The sequence below is a fragment of the Pelecanus crispus genome, chromosome 6, assembly GCF_030463565.1.
Source record: "Pelecanus crispus isolate bPelCri1 chromosome 6, bPelCri1.pri, whole genome shotgun sequence".
Taxonomy (NCBI): domain Eukaryota; kingdom Metazoa; phylum Chordata; class Aves; order Pelecaniformes; family Pelecanidae; genus Pelecanus; species Pelecanus crispus.
In genome coordinates, this window is record NC_134648.1 from 59665290 (window position 1) to 59688227 (window position 22938).

The window sequence follows — 22938 nt, forward strand, 5'->3', positions numbered from 1 at the left end:
TGAGGAGTTCTCATCTAGAAACACCATCCTTATCATAGAGGAAAACAGCTAATATGATGTTAAATATTGCATTTTATCCTATATACAACAAGGCGTGCTGAGTCAAGAACTCTCCGTGCACACATGTTCAGCTTCTGGGTTTCTCTTTCTTTTCTTCTTTTTGAAATCGTGCAATGTCTTTAGCTAAGACTTGGCACGGATATAGATACATAAAAAACAGTGGCTTCAATGTAAAGAGGCAGTCCCAGTACCCTCACGGACGATAAGCTTGATGTGTCACTTGGACACATTTCGAATGCATTTCCACTTTCTCCCCATTTGCTCAAATAACTTTTCAGTGGGAGAAGAATTGGAGCTGCAGATTCTGTGTGATGTGATTTTAGTTTCTTCCCAGTCTTTACCGAGAAAGCTCATGCTAAATTGGAAGTAAATTGTTTTTGATACAGATCTGGGAGTTGGGGAGGGGAGGAGAAGAGAGGGAAGGAAGGAAGGAAGGAAGGAAGGAAGGAAGGAAGGAAGGAAGGAAGGAAGGAAGGAAGGAAGGAAGGAAGGAAGGAAGGAAGGAAGGAAGGAAGGAAGGAAGGAAGGAAGGAAGGAAGGAAGGAAGGAAGGAAGGAAGGAAGGAGGGAAGGAAGGAGGTTTGAGACAATCTTGACATAAATGAGGCTGCTGTCCTCATTCTCTTTGAATCTTTAAATGTTGCTGCTTGGGAAGAAAAAAAAAAAAAAGAATAAACACAGGGCGTTGATCTGATCGGCTTAGTTAGCCGCTCCACCTTGTGAAAAGACACAGAAACACAGGATCTAACCAGATCATATTTACATACATATTAATAAAGCTCCCGAGGTGGCAGTTCAGCCTTCACATACAGTGCAAGGATCTCTGTGAGTTCTCATTTTAGACCCATAAAAAAGATAAAAAGAGGTCTTTTGGGCTTCCCTGAATATTTTTCTGCAGTGGTTTTATATCATTTCTGAAAATTACATAGTTAAGTGGCATCAAATTTCTGGGTGATATAATAACTCAAAATGTGTAATTTTTTTTGTATCAAATCACTTTGCAGCCATAAACAGAGCTTCGGAACCTCAATCAGAGGAATGATTTGGTGGGGTTTTTCATTTATGGCGAACAGTAAAATTGTTCTTGTTATCTATTCAAATATATATAAATTGCAACATTTATTCACTTGATTTTCTTTTCCATGACACCGGTATATTTGAGGGTTCAGTGAAATGAAGGCTTAAGAGGATAATGTATTATCCCCTGCCCCATTCCCAAGACATTTTGGAGAGAGGCAGAAGCAATGCAGATTTTGCTGTGTTTTCAAGATATTTGGTGTCCCCTTATTTTTTGTGGCTGTCACTTGCTGATGTTTCCAGGAGTGAATTTAGAAAATGAGGTTTCCTCAACATTTACATTCTAATCCTTCCCTGGAGTCCCCTGCTTAGTCAATGGTCTGTGGGGTTTTGGGGGGGTTTTGTGTGAGGCTTTTTTTTTTCCTGCAGAGTCCCTCATTTTTCCAACTCTTTCCAAGTGTTAAATGTACTCGATAACAGTCCAAATGCTGGGGCCCAGTTTTCTCCCACACCTTTTTTTCAATTGAAATAAACAAAATCAAAATACCTCTCCCTCTTGCCCCGCTCCCTGCCCCCCCCCCCCCCAAGTCATTGAACAAGCAAGCAAGAGCAGAAGAAAAACACTGCTGGTTTTATTTTTTAAATCAGAAAAAATACAGGATCGGGCCCTTTTTCTTTCTTCAGTTTAAAGGTGCGCTCCTAAAGGCAGAATTTGGTCTGTTTAAGCTTCAGACTTTCCAACAAGAAAGGTTCAGTTGTGTTCCCACTGAAATTACTTGGAGGGCCCTCGGGGCCTGCAGCAAGAGCAAGACCTGCCTCTACATTTGTAACTTGAGGGTCTCTCTAAAAGTCAGATGGCGATTCTCTCCAGCACCCTCTCTCATCCTGCAACCAACCGCCTGCATCTGCAGCCACACGCTGCCAGGCAGAGGTACAGGGCAGCACACTTCACAAGCATCCAAAGTAAATAGAAGTCAAGCGTCCCATCTGTTATATATGCTCCGTCCCACCACGGATGCCACTTGGGCATCCCCGTAACACCTGGGTTGGGATTGTTATTTACCAAAAAAAAAAAAAAAAAAAAAAAAATTTGAAGGAAGATGGGCAAAATCCACTGTTGCTGGGGAGGCTTTTTTAAAAAAAGCTGGCACGTATTCCCTAGCAAATTCAATCCAAGGATTGTTTGTGTCTTTGGAAAACAAATGCCATCATTGCTTGGTGCAATAGGCTGAGTTTTTTGAACCAGCACTAGTTTTGCTGTAAAAAAAAAAAAAAAAAATCCCTGAAAAACTCCTAGAAATTGAAGGATATTTTTGTCTGAAGAGGTACTTTTAAAACTTGCTCCATTATGGAAACGCATAACCTTGTCTCTCTCTAGAGATTCATGCGCAACTCAGTTTGCGTGTGGAATGGGCAACGAACCCCTCCTCCATAGGTGCCCTTCAGAACTCATACAACCTGAAATTTGGGATCTATACAGCTCTCCACTGCTTGTAAGTGCAAGTTTCAACCAATTTCTTCCCTTTCCCTTCTCAGATGATTTTAAGAGGATTTGAAATCTTTGGATTGTTTAAAATGACAAAAGCCTCTAAGCTCTGAACGTGGCAATGAAATCTTCAGCTTGAACTCATGACAGAAACATTCCAGCCTGTCTCTCGTGAATCATGAAAATCCAAATCTGAACATCAGAAAAGAACGGCACCCCATTCATTCTTGTTCTTTATTCCTCTATGTTCTTCCTCCTTTATTTTGTTTAAATTGGGTATATCCGTAGTAACCTATTAGCATCGTTGTTATTATTATTTTTATTATTTTAACTTGGGCAACAGAACTCAAACAGGGAAATTCATCAGTTTCTGGATTCAGTACCAGCCTCTGCAGTTTCATTATTCCTGTTGACAATTACGGATCGGAGAAGTGCAGATGCCTGGCCTGGGAGTGCTTGTGTATTGCACCCAAATTACACATTGCTGTTCATAAAGAGAGGAGCAAAGTATGAATGTGAACGTCATTGCTCGTGTCTCAGGCAACTACTCACATCTTAATTGAAAATGATCAAATAACAGCATTCCCTTCGACAAACAAATGACAATGTATCGCCGCGCTCATTGAAGATGGTTGAGCTGAAAAGCCAGGGGCAACAGCTGGGATTGGCCGTAACACGCTGAGAGCACACGCGTGTGCACACACGACCTGGATTGTGTTTCCTTCCTTCAAGGATGCTGCTCCCGGCTCCAGGATCGTGCTTGCCACTTTCCCAGTTTTGATTTCGCCTTCTCCCCAGGCACCTCGCTTTTGCTTCTGCGTGTGAGCTGGAGGTCAGTGCCACAGTGATAGATCGGTTGTTCCTCTCACCTCCGCTGACACTTTGAAATGTAATTCAGGTTGACCAGGCCACCTCGGCGCTGGGTGGACCAGAGGTTTGATAGCACCCTAGCCAAAGGCCACAGAGATGCAAAGCATTTGCGGAGCAGCAAATGAAGTCTTTTTCTGAGCCAACTGTTCCACCTGGACCCCACTACAAATTATTGTTTTCAATTACCACCTGTGTACTCCTTCCCATGCAACTTATTGATGTAAAATTACAACAACACTGGTATAAATAAGTTATGCTGCGGTTGTAAAATGGAAGAAATTTTGTTGTAGCAATTATGTTCAGCAAGATGACAAAATAAATTTCCAGTGCTGTGCTTGCAGTAACCTGGGGAATTTAAACCTCATAATTTCCATTCATTTCAGATAATTTGGAGTAATTTCTATATGTAATAACTTTGTAATGAAAAACACAGCGGTACTGAAGTGATTTCAACTCTTTTTTTTTTTTTCTATGGTATACATGGCACAAAATAAATAATAAAAATAATATTTCCTTTTTGTATGTGTTCGGTAATTCTTTCAGCAAAATCATAAACTAATACCAGGACTAAATCTCTGTCCATGAAATGAAAAATAAATTGAGTTAAAGAAAGTGAAAAAGTATGAAAGGCCTTGGATGTTTTATTGTGACTTTATTAAATTGTATCATCTCTATGCTCTATGGTATCCCCAGGGGTTACTGTTCTGGGGAAGGGCAGAGAGCTAGATAGGTACATGTCCCTAGATCAAAAGCAGAGATGGTTGGAGGAATTTCATACGAAAGTGTTTAATTCAACCCTTTAATTTTTAAAATGGAAACTGGAAGTAATAATAAAAAAATAAAAAATGAGAGAGGTGTGGAATAGTACAGGACAAAAGGCACAAGTCGCTTTGGGGCACTGATCTTCATTAGTGTATTTGATGGTAAGTTACTTAGAGACTGTAAACATGTGTAATCTCAGAATATGTTCCAATACAAGGGAATAGCATTTAATTAAAGATAAGAAAGAGTACTGTACATCACTGAAAAGCTGTATCTGTGTCCTACTTACCACCACAACACAAAGCTATTATTACACAATAAACAAGAAATCATGTGCTCTGCTTTGTGGAAAACACGATTTCCTTGGGAAAAATAATAATGCAATATCAATAATATTATTTTTGCATTAATGTCTCACTTGCATCTCCAGGTGATTCATAAAGGTGGGTAATGATTGGGATACTTCTCCTAGTGATGAGCAAAAGGAGGCATAAAAGGTGTTCCCATAACCTTGAAAGGTTGCCCAGCCAAGCTGTGGGGCAAGAAGCAAAAACGCAAGATTACAAAGGCTAAAAGCCAGTTCTCTTAGCTGCTAAAAATCCATCTCCCAATAGCATCGCTATCTCTCTTTTTCAACAACAGCAATATTAAAAAGTTGTGTTATTACTCAGTATTAGGCTACTGAGCTGTCCAAGAAGAGGGTCGGTTTAAGTTCCCGCAATGTCATACGCGGATTGTACTCGAGGATTGCTCTTGTCCCTGCACACCCTTGAACTTGCAGAAGCCCAGCGACTGCAGGGTCTCACTGCCTTGCTGGCTTCCCTGCGGCCTGAGCTGTAACCCAGGCTGCCTGCAGATAACATGAAATACAAAAGGACTGAAGATTTACGACAGCCCACAGGAAACATTGTCCAGGGATCGTGCAACAACAGCGCGGGGATATCCAAAAGCCACGGTCTGCTCAAAGTGGGGGGAAAGAAAAAGGCAGTCTAGGAAAGACTCTGATTTTCAAGAGGACGCATCAAGCCACAGAAAAACTAGTGCACAGATTCTCAGTTTGGGGCTTACCTTCTACCAAAATCAGTGGTCGTCAGGCGCCTAAATAATTCTTGAGGCTCTGTTGCGGATTTGGTCAAGTCAGGATTTGCCATACAACAGTTTACGTCCCAGGTCACCGGAATATGTGGGTCCAGAGGCCATACTCCAGCAGATACTTTGGACAATTCAGATCTAATAACACAAGAGGAAATATAAGGGAGGTAAAAGTCAGCCACAGTACAAGAGCACACAGCAGTTGGCACCAAGGTTTTAAAAATACAGATTCCCATCCCCAACCTTCACACTGAAGAAATGGAAATGGAAACAAAGTTCTAAAAGCTAGAAGCAGGTAGAGGTCAACAGCAACATGTAATGGCAGGGACCTGAAAAACTCTGATCCCTTCATCAAAAGCAGCCTCAAAAGCAAGGACCAAAATAGAACCCACTTGTGGTCACGAAGTTGAGGGGCTACATTTGAATAGTGGCTCTTGTGTGTCTGTATTTTTGTGTAACGATGTCGCAGCTACTGAGGAGAGGGAGCTGTCTGCTGCTGCTCAGAGCCTCCACACCAAAGCCCAGGAATGTTTTTTTAAAATCTATTTTTTAAGCATATGTATGTGTCTCTGTGTGTGTATATATGCTCATTCTAACTATTGTGAATTTTCTGATCCTCCTTCAGAATTACAGGTAATTGCACTGCCTTCCACTAAATTGCTCAAAAATCGAATAGATGCTTTCCCAAATACAATTTTTAAGAGATCAAGTTAATGCCCATAAGCAAAGCAAACAAACATGTATCGAAGCACATACCTAAATTCCTCTGTCAGGTTAAAACAAATCTTTCCAAATGGCAATACCCTTGCGTATCGACCACCATTTGAAGCCTGACCCTTCCTGAGCCTTTCCTGCTAGAGAAGGCATCTTACATTGACTCTTAGTTGGGACACAGCACAAGTGGATTTTATTTGTTTTACTGAATATATATAGATGAGGTCAGCCTCTAAATTGAGATTTTTTTTTTTTTTTAAATCTATCTTTTCTGTATCAAATTTTAGTCGAGATACTGAGCTCAAATTAGCTATCCAGAAGCAAAAGTATATTGGGAGGGGGAAGGAAAGAGAGATAAAGACAAAACCAGGTGTCATTTTAAGTATATTACAGAGTTGTCTTGCTTTTTAGATTATTCATGTGTTTGAAGAATCAGGGCCTTGGACTAAAGTACACCCAAGGCCACGTTTGCCTATATACACAGCGATGAGCACACCACCAGCGTTTGCCATGCAAAGGAGCACATCAAATAAGGATAAAACAATGCCAACAAAATCCCCCTCACCCCATGCGCAAATTAAATTCATGATGAGCAGGCCTGAGGGAGGGAAGCAGCAGTGGAGGCCTGGCATGCCATGTTAAACTGAATCTCCCTTCTGCCTACTCCTCCACCTCTTTCTTTTCCTCCTCCTCGCCATGTGGCATCCTACTCTCCTGCTGCTTGCCTGCTACGCCTCTGCATCCCCTCTGTGAAGCACCGTACGGTAGCAGTAGCAGCAGCAGGAGCACGCTGCCAGTCCCTGCCTAATCATCCCCCACCGTGCCATCCAGGAAGACCTGCTCACCCCCTCAGCCTCCTGTCCCATCGACCATCACGCAACTAATTGGGGGAAGTCAGGCGCTAGCACCACAGCCAGAGCGCTCGGGCGCCTTCTGGACTCGCTGCGGTTGAGGACGCAAGCATCAGCCAGTTGGTGGATATTGTCCCCCACCAAAGACCCCACCAAGGCTGCTGGTGCTGCCACGCCTGTGATTTATCCGTCAATCTGGAAGGGAAACTGCCTCCACGAGGCACTTGGACCTACTACCCCCTGCCCTCTGCAGCACCTCGCTGGGGTATTGAACTATTCTGTGCCCTTTTTCAGAATGAAATCTCACAGACACATTCTTCAGGGTGGATTTCACTGTGCTTAACCCCATGCCAATCACTCATGGTGACATCTGTTGCTTTATCACCCTCTGTCGTGGCCACACCGCTCGGGCGGTTCTTGCTGGCGGTGGGTGAACTTTGCTGAACTTCCCCACACTTCAGCTGTCAGGAAAGTGGGAGGAGGAGCTGTGGACTAGCAGGAAGGGAGGTGGGGTGCTCTGGGCTGCAGGTAACACCGGTGATGATACTTTTACCACTCTAACAAACCAAAAGGTGCCTTACCTCTGAATGTAAGTACAGCATATCTGTTTGCTGCAGGCTGGACGTTGCTCTGAGATGACCAACCCATGCAAATCAATTTACAGTTTCAGCACGATACATTCTGCTGATATTATAAAGGATATAAAATATGAACACAGTAAAACCATCATGCCTAAAAGCCTCTGTGTACATTAACTTTCCGCAGACAAAACCTGCAAATACTCTCACCCCTGAATACACACCTTCCTCGTGTTTGCAGAAGGGCATTCAAACGCACTGATGAGGGCTGGGCGTGCCTGTGGGCTCTTTGCAGGGAGCTTCTGCCTGTAGGGAGCCGTGGTGGGCAAGCACTGCTCTTCCCAGTGCAGGGCTGGACAATCCTGTAGGAGAGGCAGGGCTTGCCAGCTCAGCCACGAACCCTTCCAGACCCAAACTGCGGAGTCGTGAGACCTTACAAACTCAGCTTAGCAGTGGGTTGGGGATCTCTTCATTGTACGATGCAAACCTGCCCTAGAAGATGTAGCCACAGCCTTGCTACTGTTTCATTGCTGCCACCTTCAGCTTTTATTAAGATTTGGGCATTTTTTTTGTGAAAAAAGTTCACAGTTAAAAAAAGAGCTTTCCCTAACTGCAGAGGGGAAAAAAAAAAAAAATTAAATGTGCCAAAAGCCTAAACTGTGCCAACCAAAAGGTTCAGCATTCCAGAGAAAAAAAGGACACTTTACTAAACACAATAAAAGGAACTAAACCAGCAAATGCTTCTTCAGTCACATGCACAGCACTCAGGCTTACCTCATGAATCCCAAGTGGCTGTGGTTACCATCTTGCTCTTCTGTATCAGCTCAGGCTTCGTGTGCTTTCAAGAGCATGAACCCTGAAACATTCCCCAGCCAGTCAGCATCCACCAAGACAGAAATCTGAAGAGTAGGGGTCTTTGGCCAGCCAGAAATCATCTTCTGGGGCACAGCAATTTAACAAAGCTGCAGTAAAAGCCTGAGGGGTCGCGTGAGAGTTCAAACTTCAGCAGTGCTCCTCTCACCTTGCAGAGTTCAGCAGATGAGCTTTGGTGCAGGAAAGCAGATGGGAAGCTCAAGGCTTGTGTGGCACAGTGCGGCATTGACTTGGCTTTGGCTTCTCCAGCCGCTTGCATTGCGCGGTGCCATGCAGATGTGTCTGCTGCTCCCTGACACAGCGTATGTGCGCTTGTATGCTGCTGGGTACCACTCATATTTAACCGTAGGTCACCACAGGCACATTCCTGTACGCTTGAGGTCTTAATTTTTCTGATGAATATGGTGAAACATTTGGATTCCCCAAGGAGGCTCATTTTGTGGCCATTTGGGTATTTGGTATTCAAACCACATGTCTCTGGGGCATGTGCAAGTCAACTCTTTCAACTTTCGGAGATCTGCCCATCACTCTGGAGTGCTTGGATTAGTTGGTTTGAAGGCTAGAGGCCACTTGCATAATGCAGGCAGCAGAACCTCACCCAGGCTTTTGAGCAACCAAACCCACAGCTCCCATTTGAATCGTAGAAAACCACCCAGTCTTGACTTAAGGACAAGTCCACAACAACCCTAAGTGAATTGTTTCAATAACATATTGCTTCCCCTATTAAAAAGCCAATGCACCTTATTGCCAACCTGAATTTGTCCAGCTTCAGCTTCTAGCCAATTGATCTCACTAACTGGTCTGTGCTAGGACAGAGAACTGAATCCTTTCCCCAGTACTGGTCGTTCCCAATTTCTGGCCATGAAATTTGTGAACTTTCTCACCAATAAATCAGTTGTGGTCCCTCAATAAAAAGTGCAGAATCCAGAATCCAAATTACCTCCTTACCTCTCTTTGAAACTTTTTCCAGCACTCACACATTTACACAAGACTTCCTTTACAGTGCTAAAAAGAAACAAAACTGGTGTTCTCACCTCATTCGCAGAGCCGAAGAAATCGGTCATCAGGAACCAAAATAGATTAATTGTGCATAACAGACCTAGGGAGCTACTTGTATTTATTTAAACGGACCAGTGAAGGAAGGATGTTCAACACCCATTTTAGAACCAGAGCTGTGCTATAGCCAGTCTGCATCAAAGGCAGATTTACTGAGGAGGATAAAAAAGCTCAAGCCTCGTCCTCCATAATTAGCTCTAATCAGTGAGAGATATTCCTGCCACAGGCTAAGGGAATTGCCACATCGCTGCAGAGCTCCCATATCCTTATCACTGCTGTCTCGCATCCTGGTGGTTTCACTGTATTTTACCCTTGTCCTCCCTCTCCTTTGGTTATTATCGCCAGTTCACTTCAAACCAGAGGATGCCCAGTATTTTTCTGTTTCTATTGAAACAGATATCAGCCAGGAACTTCTGCCCTTTGAAGACTCCACTGAGGTGTTAATTACATTTTTAAGGGACACACATACCTTTCAAAATCCTGCTGGCCAGAGCATGAGGCTGGGACTCATGAGAGGCAGGTGCACTTAGTAACAACCACTAGCAGCATCAGCATCCAGCTTAACAAACTTATCTTTTTTTTCCCCCTTAGATTCTAGCTTAAATATTACTTACAGCAGAATGAAGTGACCGTCCTCAGCACACAAGAAACTGATTTGTGGTGTGCAAGCACTTTCTGCAAGAGATTGTCTTCTTGGATCTTGCTTGTACCTTGCCAGCACAAAAAATCTGCAGTTCCCCATTGAAGAATATTGTGAAACATAACTTTTCAAAGAGAATTAAATACTGTATTTTTATCTACAGTTGTTTCACAGATGGCTTATCTCAAGTTGTGCTTCAAAAATTGTATTTACAAAAGAAATACACTTTTAAATATATGTTTTATGCTTTACCTAGTATGTATTGGAATAAAAAAGTGGATGTTCAACAAAGTTGTGTTTTAAAGCTAGGTCATCTGTGCTGTCTTATATCTATTGGAGAGAATGTCCAGCTTAAAATCTCTGCCTATTCCTCCCCTGTTATTTCTCAACGATTCTTACACAGTCTTTAACTCAGGTCAGCTGAGCCATTTTGAGAGTGAGAGACAAATTTCGCACAGGTAAGGTTTTGTTACTCATTTTCATTAAAAGAAGGGCAGAGCTGATTCCTCTGAAATTTCATCTGTCAGGAAGTGATGATTGCTGTGTAAGTTATCTTTGTTTTATTGATAATTCTAGCATGTCAGTTACTTTGAAATATATAGATACCTGCATAGGAAGTGTCAGATATTTATACAACCTGATGCCAAACAAAGAGACAGTTGGTCCCACTGTGATGGCACTTGAGCTCGTGTAGATGGAATTGCTTCAGCTGTAGGATGGCACCACTGGTTTTAGAATTCGACCCCATAGTCTGCAAGGAGATGTGTGAAAGCACGTGGCCATGTGCCAGGCTCTTGGCACAGTAGGCAAACCACAAACTTAGCCATCTCTTAAAAATACAAGCTGAAGAAATAATTTTTGATGATTATATAAATTAGCAGCGTAAGATCTATTGTAAAGTATATAGTGCACTTTCTGAAACAGGAACATATAAGCTCTGGACCTGATTAATCTCTGTCTGGTACCTTGTGTAGGCATTCAGACATGTCCAAAAATGAGTGCCCAAAGCTACCAGGTCAGGATAGAATATTTTATCCCCCCTTTACCCTTTATACACGATGCACAGGGACATATAGTCAGGAGGTCTCTGATCACAATGCAGACAGCGTCTAGGCCAGATTCTCTGGGTGATGTTATCTTTTCTGACGTGGCACAGGGAACAGAGCTATGCCTTTTAATCCTGTTCGAATCCTGGACGTGGCCCACAGAGATTGTCTCCTTGTACAAGCAGAGGGTACCGAGGGTTTGTACTGTGACCAGAGGAAGGCCGAGCACTGCCCTGGTGCTGTACCCTGGGTGGTGATCTTGAATGTCAGCTGTTATAAACTCGAAGTGATAACATCTCTTGTTTCATGGATTTATTATCAACAGTCTGCATTGCCCGTTGACCTCAAGGTGGTTTTATTGTACATCACCATGATGTGGTCACATTTCTCCAGGTTAGAATTGCTGCTTATCGCTTCTTTCAATGACATTGCAGCTGCGTGGCCCAGCTGGCTCTGACCTGGCTGTTGACGTAAGGGCAGATGCAGGTCCCGAAGGCTGGTGGCCATGCCCCTCCAGATGTGCGGACCCCCACAGTCCCTCCTGCTGCTGAAGCCACGCTGCAGGTACCTGAAAGGCATTCCGCTTTTTAATTCCCCAGGGAGTTGCAGGATTGAGGCAAACATTTTGCTTCTCCACCTCTCTTGCATCTTTGCCCTTGCCAGGCATTTTTCTTTCATCCTTTCTTGTCGTTTCACTGCAGAGCTCCTCCACTGGCCTCTGCTACTTGCGGTATGGGTAGGCTGTTCCCTCCCGCTCGCTCCCTTCCTGTGTTGTATTGGTTTGACCTTTTCCTGGGATAGCTAGCTGTTCCCTTGCTATCTGGAGGTGTTTCTCGAGGGCTAGATCTCTTCTTTTTATACTTTTCTGTAAGAGGGAATCGTGTGTCCTACAGATGATCTTGGCTCCATTTAGGGAGTGTTTAAAATCTCCAGAGCTATAGATTTTGCAGCTCTGCAAGGCGGGTGTCTATCTCAGCTCCTGCTTCTTGGGGTGGGGTAAAAGATACAATATTTCTCCAGAGTCTCATTCTGTCTGCAGGGTCATGATTCTAATCAAACACCTTTATCAGCTATTCCAGTGTTTCAGGCATTATTCCTGGCAACAGCATCTCACTTGCTTCTTGTCCTTTAATTCCCAGTGAGACAGTAAAAATCTTTACCTTCATTTTCTCGTCTTTATCTCTCATGGTCAGCTCTGCATACAGACTTGGTTCTGGCTTCCCTGCTACTATATGGGGTTTTTTTTGTCTACATTCACATTACTTGTTTGCTGTCTTTCTAGCTGCTGCTCTATAAACTTGCTCTTCCTTGCTTGCTATGGGTCCACCGCCTGGGTTCCTGTACCTCATGCTGTGTGATCCCATGAGAGGACTGTAATACTTCTAGGTGTGGCTCTCTGTTAAGACAATTTCTTTATTTAAGCTGATATGCCACAGACACTGGCTTCCTGGTCCCGATAAACATTTCTGTCCTGCAATTCGTGTCTCTCTGTCGTGTTCCCAGGAGGCAGCTGGAGGTGTCCAGCAAGGCATCGTCAGTCACAGTACCCCGAGCTGCTGCCAGAGTGGTAGGGTGGGACATGCAGGGACAGTGACTCCTTTGCTCTTTCATTCTGTGCTTGAACACAATAAGAGGTCAAGATCTTTAGCAGACAGCAGGATAAAACTGGCCGGACATGACGGGACTGCCCAGATGCAATGGGCAGGACTTGTAGTCACACATTTGCAGGGTTTGAACTCTGTCATACCTGGAGAGAAACAGGTACTTTCCAGTGCAATTCATCTCAGCCTAAAATGCATCCAAAGAATTACTCCCCCCAAAAAGCTGGTTTCCCTCCTTCCTTCATAAAAGGAGCAGAGTATCTCCAGAATGGAGGTAGCATAAGGGGAGAGTGTTTGGGAAAGAAGAAAGCTTAGAGAAATGACCCAGGGAAGAATATTGATTTTGCTCTGTTTTGCTGGGAGAAGGAGGATAATAATTCCTTTTCTTTTGTGCTCAAAAAAGAAGAAAACTCCTTCTGCTGTTTGCTGCAAATATTCAGGGTCCAGCTCTTCTCTGCTGCAGCCTTTGATGTAGTTGCTACTTCCCTGACTCAGTGCAGCTATCCCAGTATAAGACCAGCAACAAAATAGAGAATGAGGCCACGTATTTTTTTAAAAATAGATGAAAAAAATAGATTAATGAAAAGCCCTGCTCTCCTGGTGTTTATGTAAGGCTTCTTTGTATTTAATACTGTGGAGAAAATTTGTCCAAGAGCAATTCAAGCAAATGTAAATACTGCCCCCTACTAGTGCTGCCAAGCTCAGTGAGAAGCTGGATTATCTGCCACATAAGTGCTACCATTTACGTTAGATCAATGCTGGGGCTGCTTACATGTATGCACCTGATTGTCCATGACCTCTACGATTTTTTTTTTCGTAATTTCTTCTCAACGAATGCAATGTTGATGGTAGCTCTCGGGCTGAGATCTCTGGAAACTGAAGTCATCTGGTTATCAGCAGAGCAGCCTTAGGTGTGGCACCAGCCTGTTGCTGGGTTGTTTTCAGGAGACAGCCCCCAGGTAGTTCCACCCTGATGCCCTCTGGGCAATTGTTTGGTCTGACAAAGACACTTACATGAGTGCAAATGGCAGGACATGTCCAATATCCAAGGTTTTCTCAGTCAGGTTAATAGGCTGCAGAGCTCGTTCCTCACAGTTCATCTAAGCTTAGGTTCTTATTGCTGTGTTGAGTTGTTTGGTGAACATGATAAAGAAGTGGAAATTCATTTTCATTGCATACTCACACATTTTTATTAATTTTCCACAAACATTTACAGAGGAAATGTTTTTGTCTCCTCCTTCCAAGAGCATTCCCAGAAAGTCTTGTAGAAGAAAGTTGCACCCCAATCCAGCAAAGCAATTAAGCATGTGCTTAAAATTACAAACTGTCCCACTGACTGAAGCACTCTGCCAGAACCAGGACATCTTTCTCCAGTCCTGAGTTTTCATTTTGTGATTATAAATCATCAAAGTAAAAGAAGACAAGGTAGTGACACAGGGTAGGCTTAGACCACAAGTGCACAAGTGTCATCCCACACAACAAATCCCAGAACCAGCTAGTCAGGGCCTGGGAAGCGTATTTGTGCTTCACATCACTTCCAGATCCAAACTCTCATGTCTACTTAGCACTGCCCTCTCCTGCCTCTGGCTGGACCCAGTGAGCTTTGCCCAAGCACCCCTGGATGGCACAGACCCCATGCACATGCCCACAAGCTCCCTACAACACCAGAACTTGCCCTGGGAGGGTTCCTACACGTAGACCGGAGGGAGATCAGCACTGATACTTTGGCAAAATACCCATGAGACCAGGTCCCTATGGCTTGGGCACGGCCACAGCAACATTTTTGAGCAGCTCAGGACGCAGGCAGCAGTGCCAAAGCTTTACAGGAAATCTGCACTACGTGGAACAAAAATGGTTCAGGACACCCTGAGGAGCCTTAAAGCAATATGACATTTTGTCAAATTTAATCCAATTCCACATATTTTGCCAGCGCTTTCCAAACTTCGTTGTCCTACGAATTTGGCAACTCTTCCTTGTCTACCCTTACAAAACAGGATCAGCTTTCAAAGAGAAATGTGCCCAAGCAAAATCTGCATCTTCCTTGCCAGCAATTATAGGAACATTTTCCATCTCCTTTGCCTTTCTGTAAGAGCCTTCTCCCTCCCATTCAGAATAGCCTTTGTAGGACATACAGTCCTTCACCCTGATCTCCTCCAGAAGGACTTACTAGCTAAGGAATTTCCTGAGTTTTCTCTTTTGGAAGCTGAATCTCCTTCAAGAGAATGAACACAGTTTGGAAAGCGAGTTTTTACTTATTGCTGAGACAAAATATCCATCTTCCATAGCAGTGATGAAAATGTGGTATCTCTGATAAGGGTAAAAGAACCAAATAACCCTCATACAGTCCAATAATAACTGAAAGAGCAGTGGGCTGTACATGTGCACTCTCACAGGTGCATTCATACCTTGCCGTCTGCTGAACAGAACCTGAACTGGCAAGTTGTGTTGCCTAAAAGTGCTAAGAATTAAAGGCAAATTTCCTTTGGCTCACATTGTCTGAGTGTTTGTCCTGAGAATCGGAGAACTAGGACCACTGTCATCACAGTATAGCAGCAACTCTGAAGATTCAGTGAGCCAATACTCTTGCAATAGTTTGTATTTTTAGTGCTTTTCCTTGCAGAGGTTTTTTTTTTCAAATCCCATCAGTGAAGGAATTAGGTGGGGTGAGGGGAGAGATAACTATCCAAGAAAGTAAGAATATACATCTGTGAGTCATCGCTTGTCTTAACAGACCAGTCCTGAGAGCAAAGAGTGCTATAGAAATGTCTATTTTAGTCCAATTGGGGAAAAAAAAAAGTTTGGAGAAGTGAACATTTCTGCACAGATTGTCACTACTTTGTGAATACTCACTGAAAAAGCCATGAATCTGGTACAGCTATACAGCAGACAACTTTGGAGGAAAGCTTATTCTCCGGCCGTGAATTATGCACAGATAATTATACTGTTCTTTTTTGGCAGCCCACTCTGTGGTTCCCATCTTGGCACATCATCTTCTGTTCCAAGTCATACACCCATTAGCTCAAGCCTGAGAGCCCTTCCCTGGGTCACACACACAACACCCTCTGAAGGAGTGGAACCATGATGACAATTTGTCAGATATGATAACTAACAAATTAGTGCCTCGCATCACCGTCAATGTTTGGGGTTTCTGATACAGTGCATGTAGAGCGATTCATTAGGCATGTTTGACAGAGGGTGGGAGTGGAGAGGTTGTTTTGTCTTCCTTCACTTTTAATTCTGACAATTGCAAATATGCTGCAGGCTTCTCAGCTCAAACGCTCATTCCAGTATCCTGGCTAAATCCTGGTGAGGAGAAGAAATGAGCTCTCTTGGGTGACCACTCCAGTGTGTAGGAGTGAAGCATCCTTTTCATATTCTGTCGGCACTACAGTAAAAGCAAAAATCTTTCAAAACATCCTTCATGTATATATTCAGATTCCTCATACTTTTATTCCACTTTAGGAACATAAGATCATTGGAGATGTCCTAGTTCTAACAAGTATTGTGGAAATACATTGTCAAAACCTTTTAAAATGTTCCCTTAGATACCTCATCTTAAGAGGCAGCCGAGCTTTCAGCAGCTGTGAGGTACTGTAGTTAGCTACAACTGCTACAATTTGTTGCAGCTCAGCCTCCTGGAATAATTCCTGTCAATGAATCATTATGGATTAGGCCATACTTAAAAGGTTAATTTATATACAACTGCTGGAGCTTGTATTGACCCTTCTTACACTGGTCTAAGGCGCTGAATGTTTTATTGCCTCTCTGTATAAACAAAAGTTCCAGATAACTGCGTATCCTTGACAAGATGTTCTTAACTCTTTCAGCGATGGGCAGCCTTTCTGAGACAGCTCTGCCTGTGAGGACACCAGGAGCAGTGTGTTCGGAGACATATCAGGGCTTCCTATTTGGGGTTCCCACTGTGCTTGCAAAGGCCTTCCCATTACATTACGGAGGTGCCAAACTAGATTTTGTCATTTTGCATCCCTGATAAAAATATAAGAAAGGAAAGGTGTGCAGGGAGAACTAAAATCTTTCATTAGAGGAAATGACGTGATTTAAAGGATATGCTTATTGTTTGATGCTCTTGATTCTGCCTGGAGGAAGGAGTTGTGTGCCTGGGACGTTGTCCATTTCTTTCCAAGTCTATCGCCTTTCTAATAAAAATATGACTCATCCTTACAAACCTCATGTCACCTGATGCATGGTTAGCCACAGCACAGGTAGGTGTTAGAGCCTTAAGTGTAATTCCTTAATAACATTAACCATTTGTCCTGGTTATTTCTCCACACCATAGCCAGAAGACAACAGGTAGTGTTCAGGTACCCAAGGTATGCTTTAATCCCCAAACATACATGGTGCTAGTATGGCCTGGGAAAACAGTAACAACACATACTGCAATAAAAGCTCAACGGTGGTTTAAATGTCTACAGTTGCTCTGTGCAGTAGAGATTGTGTTTGCAATCCTCCATGGCCCAACCATATGTTATGGGAACACAGGCTGATCTCAGCCGTCTTCTCTGTGTGTCAGCTGCTACAGTGCTGCAGCCTGATCCTCCCCGCAGAAACGCCTGTTGGTGCTGTGGCCAGGACCTCTGCCATCCTGAAACGATTGCGGCAGAAAAATCAGATGAGAGACTCCCCGGGCTGCGTCCACTATGGGATGTATATGCAGCATTTCAAGTTCCAGATGCTCAGATGCCTACTGGAACCTGCAACCAGATCCCAGCTGGTGTACCCCTTGTAACAGCTGTCCGGCAGCTTTCTGTGCTACACAGATCAGGACTTGAGCACACCCTAGACATCACGTGCCTCGCACCTGATTTCATTGTATGTATAGTGCCCATCCACCACACATCCTCTCAGCCATCCATTACCCAGGCATCCACAACCCATGTGTGAAAGCATCCTCCTTGCTGTTGCTCATCTTCCCAAGGTTTGAGAGGCAAAGACATGGGATGCAATTCCCATGTCAAGTCTTTCCTAGATGGAGAGGTCTATCCTTTCTGGAGCCATTTTGGACCATGTTTGCCAGACATGTTTCCCTCATCTCTTCCTTCTGACGTGGACCAAGATCACAACTATGATGTACAACTTTTTCACTTCAGATGTTTTTGGTGGGAAAAGGCCATCACCTTCTCTTTCCAAAGGGATACCAGCCATCACAGTGTCAGGGTACAGAGAATACTGTTTCTGTTGGGTGCTGAGGTCTGCAAACTCCTGTGAGACAGGTGTTTCAGGGCTCGTCCAAGGAGCTTGTAAGCCATTCCATATCCATCTCTGCATATCTGGGCAGTACTGCCACAGGCAGCCCCAGTTTCCTGGTGTGGCAGGAAATGTGCACAGCCATCTGCACACATACAGCTCAAAGCTAAACCAGAAATAGTCTTAACATACACCACCTTGGCCTACTCAAGTTAAACTGAGCTACCTTATCAGCACTCATAAAACCTACCCTCACATATCTAACAGTAGTCCTCCCTTCTCCCAAGACAGTAGAGCATTGTTCTCCTCCAGGTACAAAGAATATAAGCAAGACCTCTGTCTCCCCTTCCTACGTACCCAGAAAGCACAAGCATAAAGGCTCCTGCTGTAAAATATGAACACTATCCCTCACACAGAGCCCGTCCTCTTCTCCCCACAAACATCCTGAAGATATAGAAAAAGTTTTTTTTCTCTCCCAAAGAAATGTTTCTCCCAAGTCTCATGCTAAGAAGCTTCCCTCCTTCATCTATGACATTACTAGAGGGCTAAGGACCCTTTTTCTGCAAAAGCTGTGGTCCCACACAGTGGAAGGCCTCTGTTCAGCCCAGCACCAGACCTCCCTGGGCAGGTTATCAGTACCTCTTTGCTGCTGTTTGCCCCTGTATCTCTCCCCTATGTAGAGATCCTGTGACTCCCCCAGACTCAAGTGAGGCTGCAGCCCAGTGCTGTCCTTCCTGGGGACATTCCTCCATGCAAACTGGGAAATTAAGAAACCAAAGCAACCTCCCCAGGTCCTCAGAGGTGGGGAGGCAGCACTCCACCTTATACCGAATTGTGCATTTAATATCAACTGTTCACTTAGATCAGATAAAAACTGCCAGCCTGGCTTAAAAATCAATGCAATACCAATCTGTACAACAACAAAAACAATTCCACGTGCCCAGGGTGCCCTGTTGTGGCACCTTGCTGCTGTCAGAGCCCTAGCAGAGCTGGATGGGCTGGTGGTTGGCACAAGCATTTCAGAGGTTTTGTCATGGGAGCATGAGTGAGCAAGCACAAAGGTGCCTCGACCCTGCTCCTCTTCCTGTATCTCCCGCTCTGGGTGGCGGGGACATGAGATGCCTGTTGGGCTCAGCTTTGCTTAGGGAGGGTTCATTCACTGCTGATTGCCACGTCCATGCCCAGCTTTTGGCTGCCAGGAGTGATTTGTGATGCAGTACATTCTTTTTTCTTAAAACAGGTATTTCTGCTAGGAAAAGAAAATGGACCTAACTCCTGCCCCACAAAAGCAGATAAGGACCCATCTCTGTTTGAAATTGGGGGCTGCTTTAGAAGCCTAAAGCAGGTCAGCCTTTTCACATAAAAACTGTGTGGAGAGAAGAAAAAAAACTCCTTCCATATCCCCTGGATAAAGATGCAACAGAAAAGGGGAGGCTGGCTTTCCCCTTACTATCCTGCCTGAGCTCAAGGCCAGGTTTCCCCTGAGAAGATGCCCAATCCACCGTACACTGTTTTCAGCAGCAAGACATCTCTTGCGGAAGCCCTTCCACTTGTTGTAGATAATAAAATATTTATTTGCCCAGAGACTTGGACCTCTCTTCCTTATTTCACATTAGTGCGCTAATCTCTGGCAACAGAGCAAGTCTCTCTCCCCCCTCACATGTGCGCAAGTGCTCTCCTCCTCCGGTTCAATGGATACTTATTTTTTCATATAAAGTAGACTAACTGGAAGGCCAGAGCATCTGATTACCTGGGAGCAGAGCATGATGCTGAGGTGACGTGCAGCAAGCAGGCAGAGTTTAAAAGATGGTCTCCACTTCCCAGTATAAATGGTGTGGTCGCCATGGGGTAAAATAGGATACCTTTATGTTTTAGGAGTCTTCTTAGGCCCAAATACAGTGGGTATCTAAATAGGTTCAAATGTAACTCTGCTCCTGTGAAAGGACTTCCTCTAATGCAAAGTTTACTCCTCTGATGGGACTGAAGTCACATTTGGCTACTATCCAATCTTTTTCCTTAAAAATGGTATGGAACTTAGGGATGATGGAGACCCAAAGCCACAAACACCTCCTTATCTCTCTTGGCTTAGATAATGCTTATCTTCAAACCAGAGAGATTTCTAGCACATTTTTGGTTCTGACACAGACCTCTTTCTAGGGAATTGTAGGGTTTTTTGTCTGAGAATTTCTGTCAGTGAATTTTGAGTCCCAGGTTGGCACAAAAAGAAGTGCTCAAAGACCTTTCTGAAATTGCTCTGCATTTGTGGACTTGAAAATCTCCACTGTATCATGAATGCTGTGTTCTCCTTTATACTCAATAATCTTAGAAAATCTCACGGGACCACTTACATGAGTGGACAATTACAAATGTAAGCAAGAAGACCACAGTTTGTCCCCTAGAAAATCTTTGAAACTTCAACAGAGTCCTACCCCTTATCACTCTTCCCCAAAGAAATCAGCCATTGTAACTACCTTGAAAGTTGGCTGTACCTAGAATGCTACGGAGAGCATTTTTCCAACATTGCAAAAAAAATTGTCATGACAACATATTATTAATAACTAAACCTGCTGCTGTTCTTCCCTCTGTGGCACCAAAATGCTAGAAGCTCCTTAAAGCAGGAAAGATAATAATCTGTTTAATAAACATATTTGATTGTGGAAGACAGTGCTTCTAAAGCTTTTCTAGTTGAAGAATGACGTAATCTGTGTTAAAAACAAAGAACAACAGGGGAAATGAAAGAATTTTTGGAAGTGAAGTTCATTTATTTGTGTCAAACTCTGTTGATTGATTATTTGTGAATGGGAGAAAACATATATTCAACACTTTATGTTTATTTTTGCAGTATGCCTCTGACCAGGGTGGACTGGAGTGTTGGCTCCTGGGCTGGATAGCGAAGTAATCTTCACTATGTGGCTTGGGTGACAGGATACTTTGGTGATGAGAATTACTGATGCTTTTTGCCTCAGTTACTCTTTCCAACACAGCCCTCGTTTGTGACTGCCCACCTCTGATGACTGCTCTCAATAAACTGATTGCTATCTCAGACATGACCAACACTAGGACTGGCTTAGTTAAAGCTCCACAAACGGGTATGGCTGTAAGGTGCTTATTTTCAGTGCAGACCAGCAAAGCCATGACTACTGTTAATGACTGACCACCTATGCAAATCTCACCTAATCTTGGTCTCTGCACCAGGAAGTGTGCTGATGGCCACCTGCAGCTGCAACCTCTAACGTACACAGGACACGAGGGCACTACCTCCTGCGTAAGCATCCCTGTCACTAACCCTGGTTGCTGTAGCAGGCAGGGTGGGGCTTACACAGAGAGGGGTTCTTCTCCCTGCACCAAGCACCCTTTCAGAAAAGGACTGAAGTAGGCTGGCAGGGTGTGAGAGAGCAGTTTGCACAGTTATCATTCAACCTACACTTGTGTTGTGACTGAATATATGGCCTCAGGTCTACAGAGAGAATACACAGCCTTTCTTTAAAAAACATGTTATATTGAAAAGCATTTAGTGTACTACAAAGCCAGTAACTGGGTGCGTCTGTTGAAACTCTGAGTCATCTCTGAAGTCCACTCCAAAGCCAAGTCATTTGAGTCCTAACAGGCAAAGGAGCAGTTAAGCAATTGCTGCAGCACTGCAGTCCACACTGCTGATAAAAGAGAAGGGCTCAGGTTGTTGTCAAAGCTCAGAGAAATGGCCATCCCCATTTTGGTATTATTCAACAGGGCTAAGGTTTTAATTCACACCCTTGTCAATTTTGCTGCAATAGGATGTAAAATAAAATTGGATACAGATTCATTCCAGTCAACCCAAGTTATAATTATTGGTCAAAAGTCACAACACCAGACACATTTATTGTTAGTTATCTCAGTGATCTTTAACCTTCCATGGCAAAAGATCTCCAAAGAGAAATAGAAAACAAACAAGGGTTGGGCATTAAAACATAATGACTCAACTGAACCTGCACTAGCTTAAGGCACTATTTTCTCTTATTTTAAATGTCCCTCCAAGCTTGTAAAGCAAGCTTGACATCTGTATCAGGACACAAGAGGTGTGAGCTTAATAGTGATCTTGTTCGTGGAGCATTTGTGAAAGCATTAGGTTCTCTGAAATTCATGGGTCTAGTCAATCAAAAACAAAAGCATCCCCCACTGCTGTGTGATAACTTCACACATTGCTTAAAAGACTGGTTTGAACTGAAGATGTTCATTAAGTCTGTGCATAAGTTCCAGCCTCTTTGTTAGGTACTGAAAGGGTAGATACTTCAGATACCATACCGTGCAAAAAGCTCTGAAAAAGTGCATATTACTGTGCTGAATTCATATGCCACTTGATATTATGTGCACCAGAGCACATAAGGTATGTCCAGAGAGAGATCACTCACCTATTCTTTAAATATGCAAACTGAATCATGAAATGTCATTGGCACAAACAGAACTAGACAGCGCTTCTGCCAGCAAGGCAGATGAGCTTGAGTTTAAAGCTCTAAGGAGACCTGGGTTCAAACCTTAGCACTGACTTGCTGTTTGACCACACACCTGTCAATTAATTACTCAGATAATCTTTCCAGAGTGATGTGAGATCTTTGAGTGAGGGATGGTGTAAGGGCAAGGTGATACAAACTTTTGTCGATCCATGGTGTCTCTAAACACAGTACTGAAAAGAAGAGCTATGTGAAACTATGATTTCATTTCACAGGGATTCATTTCACTTTGGTCTACAAAGGAATTACACACCGATGTTTCGTTTTGACTTTTGGGGTTCAAAAAATCCAGCTTTGGCCCTAACAGTATGACAATCAATAGAATTAGTGAGACACTTTCAAAGAAGATGGTCAAGCCCTTGATGAACTGAGTCTGTGGCTCACATTTGCAGGAACTGAGAGAATGTTAGTTGGCTGTTGGTTTTTTGGTTGTTTGTTTTTTTTTTTTTCTTGGAATGAATCACCTACTTTCACCTGGTTTTGAATTGACACCATGAGAGACTACTTTTGGCAGGTTTTTTTAATCCAAACCTGTGAGTTCTCCTAGCTCCTAAACACTGTGGAAATAGTTTTAGAAATTCAGGCAGATTATAGAGTGAAA